The sequence below is a fragment of the Trichomycterus rosablanca genome, chromosome 5, assembly GCF_030014385.1.
Source record: "Trichomycterus rosablanca isolate fTriRos1 chromosome 5, fTriRos1.hap1, whole genome shotgun sequence".
Lineage (NCBI taxonomy): Eukaryota > Metazoa > Chordata > Actinopteri > Siluriformes > Trichomycteridae > Trichomycterus > Trichomycterus rosablanca.
The window spans coordinates 31,117,834-31,123,833 of NC_085992.1; the positions used below are offsets into that span (position 1 = coordinate 31,117,834).

At 38.4% G+C, this 6,000-nt stretch overlaps 1 protein-coding gene across 1 annotated transcript in view; it reads right to left on the minus strand.

Moving 5' to 3' along the window:
• socs5b (suppressor of cytokine signaling 5b) overlaps window positions 1-2,941 on the minus strand; it is a 40,189-nt gene extending 37,248 nt beyond the window's left edge. Inside the window, exon 1 of the mRNA XM_062995053.1 lies at window positions 2,654-2,941. The gene's annotated coding sequence lies outside the window, so the exon portion shown is untranslated. The remainder of the gene's footprint in view (window positions 1-2,653) is intronic.
• Window positions 2,942-6,000: the final 3,059 nt, after the last annotated feature.

The following is a 6,000-nucleotide window of genomic DNA, read 5'->3' on the forward strand; positions in this document are numbered from 1 at the left end:
GCATTTTCCATACTGTCCCAACTTTTTACATGAGAACACTGCATAAGTGAAAATCTTTCTGGAAATGTAACTGTCTGCAGGGAGAAAACTTGTGTTCTGTGATATGGTAAATGATCATGCTAAAAGTAACCATTGCAAATAGGTATATCGTGGTTATAAATAGATGCAATAATATTTAGACAGGTTGTAGCATGTAAACAATGCTCGAGTGATATTACAGGGTCCAATGTGTGTCAAGGTACAGTATGTCCTACAACAGTACACCACCACCTGCAGTTTCAAGCCTTGACACAGAAATGGCTGGGTCTGTCAGTTCAATTAGTAACAATAACTTTAGACAAATTATGTTGCAGCAGAAATCAAAATGCATCTAGTTTCTGTGAGTCTTTACCCACTGTAGCCACTGTACCCACTTGAATGATCTATGATGTGGTGTTTAGCTATAGTAGCCAATCTACTTGAAGGTTCAGGTGGTCAGGCCTTTGTGTTTTCCTACACAGAACTAACACTTATTGTATGTTTTAAGTTTTTTGACATACTCAGACCAGCCCGTCTGGCTCTAGCAACAATAAAGCCATGGTCAAATACACTTGGGTCAGTGGTTCTCAGACTTTCTGAAGCTTAGGAGACTTTCCTGTATGTGTGTGTGTGTGTTTGGGCACAAAGTCCTATTTATTTCATGCAAATATTTATTCATTTATTTATTTATTAGGATTTTAATGCCATGTTTTACACTTTGGTTACATTCATGACAGAAACGGTAGTCACTGACAATTTTATATCTCCAATTCACCTCACTTGCATGTCTTTGGACTGTTGGAGGAAACCATAGCTGCCACACATACACTGGGAGAACATGCAAACTCCACACAGAAAGGACCCAGACCACCGCACCTGGGGATCGAACCCAGGACCTTCTTGCTGTGAGGCGACAGTGCTACCCACCGTGCTACCCACCGTGCCGCCCCATTTTAAGAAAATAAATATCTAAATGTTATAATATTAAAAATATTATGCAAATATGCTTTTTCTTAGATATTTTGTTTCTTTGCATTATGTTTTTATATTCTTTTAATGCTTTTTAATGCATATACAAAATGCAGCATTTCCTACATTTACTTTGATTTTTATTTGATTGCAGACAGGATGAACCTGAGATATTTCATGTTTTATCTGCTCAACTTCATTTCATTTATTAATAAATATCCATTCCTGCATTTCAGGCCTGCAACACATTACATAAACAGTTGGGACAGTAAAGCATTTACTAGGGATGTAACGATGCACCACAAGACAGTTAATAACCGATTCAAAAATTCCACGATTCAAATCGATTTCACATGTAAAACGAATCGATTTTCACCTTAAACAGCAGAGGGCTCGCCTTGATGACGTTACTGGCGCTATACGCCTGGTTGCCAAATTCGGGGTTTTTCAGCCAAATTGGGCTTAATTCATAATTGTTTTGCATAGTTTGTACCTACCTCAGAAATAAAAGGACATTCATTATTTAGATAAATAAAAGATAAGCACAAATACAGTATTTTATTTTATTTAGAGAAATAATAAAAGGAAACTTCGTCATAATTTGTCTTCAATTTAAGTATTTAAAAAAAAAAAATTGTATCGTGAACCCAGTATCGTGAATCGCATCGTATCGTGGGTAGAGTGTATCGTTACATCCCTATCATTTACCACTTTGTAATGTTGCCATTCCTTTTGGCACCGAGGATACCAAGTGATTTATTGTTTCAGGTTTTATTTTGTCCCATTCCTCCTGCAAACACGTCTTAAGATGTGCGACAGTACGGGGTCGTCGATGTCACATTGTTGGTTTCAAAATTCTCCACACATTCTCTATTGGGGACAGGTCAGGACTGCAGGCAGGCCAGTCTAGTACCCGTACCCTCTTCTTCCACAGCCATGCCTTTGTAACGTGTTTTTTTTACAATGGTGTAAGGACTAAAATGAGTTTTAAACAATTGGTGTGTATTAGTATTAAATCTGTTTGATTTAATTGTCCAGTCTAATAGAACTCAAATAAATAACAGTATTTGAAAGCTGCAGATACCTTCTAGTCAAGCATAATGAACTTATGTGTGTACAGCCTAGTGTCATATATCATGTTTCTAGAGGCTTTTTTTTTTCAACTTTCTGCTTCATACAAGAAAAAAACACCTCGTCACGAACCTCTAGGGGTCCCCAGACCCCCAACTTTAGGAACCACTGACTTTTATTATCTTCTATTTTGTTTTAATGTTTGATTGGAACATTAACTGAAGCTTTTGGCTGATTTCGGTATGATTTTTGCATTGCCCTGCTACCACGTAACTAGCTGATAATTACAAGAAGGAGCGAATGTGCGAGTGTACCCAATAAAGTATATTAACAAACGCGTATATTAAAAGTTTAAATGTTTTTATTAGTGTGGTATGTATTACAATGGTAGAAAAAGAGAAGAGGAGAATGTGTCCGAGCAGTCCCACTGCAAATCCGACTGACACATCACTCGCGTTCCGTTACATTCAGTCCCAAGTTCGCTACCAAGCTAAGGCTAATAAAACACCCCCAAACACTTACTGAAAAGAACCGTTAGGCTTTAATATAACACATAAGTATAACACAAATTCGAAGCGAACAGGCCAGCGCTTACCTCAGCGGTGTTGCTGTGATTCTCAACTCCTCTTTTGTCTGTATAAAGATGGCTCTGTAAAGATGTCAGACTCCCACATAAGCGCTGCTGTGACCGTTATAACGCGCTGAATTCCGAACAGTCGCTGCAAAGCTCCATGTTTTACACGCACATGAGAAAATACGCAATAATAATGAACTGTAGAGCTGAGGAATGCCAGTTTGATAGAAAGCCAGAGTTTTTGTGTAGCACCTCTGTCTCTGTTCTCTCTCAGCCTCGTCTTCCTTCTTTCCTGACGGCTGATATGACGGGCGGTGAGAGAGCAGGCGGAGAAGAACGTGAGCCCGAGGGTGGGACTGTGCCTTGAGTAACCAGCCAAGGAGAACCGCAGTCAATGGTGTGCACGGATAGAGATGCATGATTGGCTAGAGGCGCGGTGACGGATCTGATCATTATCCAATGAGCGTAAAGACAGAGAGAGCGTCGTCTCGGTTGCCATCCTGAAAACGTGGAGAACAGAGACAATACAGTACAGGCATGAATTAGCCTCTTCATTTATGTATTTACTTTAAAATCATTCTTATCACTGAATCACACAAAGCCCATAAATATACTTATTATATTATAATAACATATAAGTCCTTACTTAAAGGGCAATTACCTTAAAACAGACCGCCTTGGTTTTAAATAGTTTTACATGTACAAATTCACATACACTCATTATTACTTTGTACAGTTACATTTTCAGCATTTTAGCAGACACTTTTAGTCAAAGGAACTTACAGTTGTGACAGTATACAATCTAAGCAATTGAGGGTTCAGAGCAGATCGGGCGACGCACCACCAAAGGGCGAAAGGGAAGAGATCTTTCTATCACAGCTGTGACTGTTCTGGACAGCCTGTCTTGCCTCGGAATATCGTAGTCCAATCAGCGTCGAGTTGTGACCCGTACAGTACCGCCCCTTTTAGGGCGATTTCAGTCTGATTGAAAATCGCCCCGGATTGCTCTCACAGACTCTCATGTTAAGGCTCTTTTTTTCGAACTGCAGGCCCTGCAATACATTCTGAATGGGTTCCGGGAGGGCTCGCACGTACGTGCACACGTCACACGTAACCTGGTGTCGTGATCTCGTCACCATGACTACCATCATCTCAGTTCGGAGCAACTCCATCGTGTAATCAGGATAAATTAGCAACTTAAGGATTAGGGCCACCCGGACCAAATTTAAACATCAAGCAAGTATCTACAAAGGGGGGGAAATCATATAAGTTACACGTAAATTACAAGTAAGTAATGTAATTTTTAAATTGTAAATTGTGATTGCACTTATTGTATCTCCCCAATTGTTTAATTGTACTTCTTTATTCATTGCACATCAGCCCCGATTCCAGTCTTTATTCTGGATCTGCTGCACCTAAAATAAAATGCTATCTGATAAAGACTGAATTAAATTGTTAGTGTGAAGGCTTTACTTAATTTTATGATTAATGGTAAAGCTGTTCTCTCTCCATGTTCAAAGTTATTTGTGAGGGCAAACTGACAGATGACTTAAGATGTTAATTATTTAAGCATTAATTTACTCATTGAACGGGTCCCCTTGGCCATCACCGCAACAATTGCCCCCCTTGAGAGATTTGGCAGGAGCCGCCACTGGTTAAGAGCCTTGGTCAAGGGCCCAACAGTGGCAATCTGGCAGTGGTGAGGCTTGAACCGGCAACCTTCTGATTACTGGAGCAGTACCTTAACCACTAGGCTACAGCTGCAGGCTACGAAAACTTTAAAATATCCACACTGACAGGTTACAGACATGTAACTATTTATTCACACTATTTAGTCACAGGCCAAGAGCTTTATTTGATGTTTAAATCAAAATGGGTGAAAATGTGATCTCAGTGACTGACCATGGCAAATGCTGGCTAGGAAAACCTGTGACAGACATCAAAGGACAATGACGGTACATTTACATTTTCAGCATTTAGCAGACGCTGTAATCCAGAGCAACTTACAGTACTTAAAAAACAAATATTAATGTAAACTCATTTCAGAACACACAATACAGAATATTACAGTAGAATACCACATCAGGCTTAACTTCTTACTACAACTTGTGCTTTGAAGGTTGGAAAAACATGACCTGGTCTGGCCGTGACTGGGGTTTTTAGATGGTACAGCATTCTAATGCAGTAGATGAGGGAATGTGTATGAGTCTCGGGTACAAGCCCTTCCATACCAATATAGCATTGCTTGAATGTAACAACCTATTGTTTTTGCATATTTTGTAGATACGGAAAATGACAGAGTTTGTTGTTCCTTAATGGCCTTTTCAGTAACCAGATCTGAATCCAACTCAGCAACTTTGGAACATGTTAGAATGGGACAACTGTGTTTTATGATTAAAGCAGTCCTACCCAGTAACATGTTCTTATTGTATAGTTTTTATCCATAGAATCAGTTGTTTTTAGCCTTATGAACAATGAAAGTATCAGCTTTCCAGTCCAAGGGGACACATCTGTACCAAATTAAAGAACAATTTCTCAACATTTAGTGTCTTTACAGATATTTAAGTAACTTTCTGTAGAAGTAGGAGTTCTGTTTTGTAGTGTATATCCATCATTCTATACATAATTATCTATATTGTAATTAACCTAATGTAATTTAGTATTTAACATTTAATATTTAGTCTTTGTGTGCCTGTGATAAGAGTACTGACTCTACACAGTGGTCAATAGTAATGTTTTACACATTGTTATCATGGGAGGTCATAACACAGACAAAAAGATAATTACACACAATTATACAAGTGTTTTAAGGTTGGCAAAAAGCCATTTTAGCATCATAGATGCCTCTTGGTTGTTAAGGGAGTTCCTTGAAAGACAACATAAAATTCCTACAACCCAAACAAGTTAATGCATGTAAAACATTTGTAATTTGTTGACATTTTCATTTACACAATTAGAAAATGTATGCTTGTTCCAAATAGCATGGGCTAAGATGATGTGGTGCACAAATTCCCTGCTTCAAAATCAGCACCTCATGTTCTGTTTAGGGTCGCTTAACCCAAGAGCCTCTTTCACAGCTCACAAAATATCCTTAGCCTTTTTCCTTCAGCTTGATACTTCATGATAGTTCCTAATTTTATGGAATATGCAAATAAACAATATTTTATATTGATATTGTGTTCCAAATACACCCTAATTTATACACTTTGTTTGGGGACTCAGCTAAAAAAGATGATTAAAGGCAGTAGATGTTCATATCACGTCACACACAAAAGGCTTTACCATTTACTAAATCTTCCACATCCCTCTTTCTCTATTTCTCCTTCTCTATTTAATTTGATTAATTCTGAACGTAATGTCTTTTACTT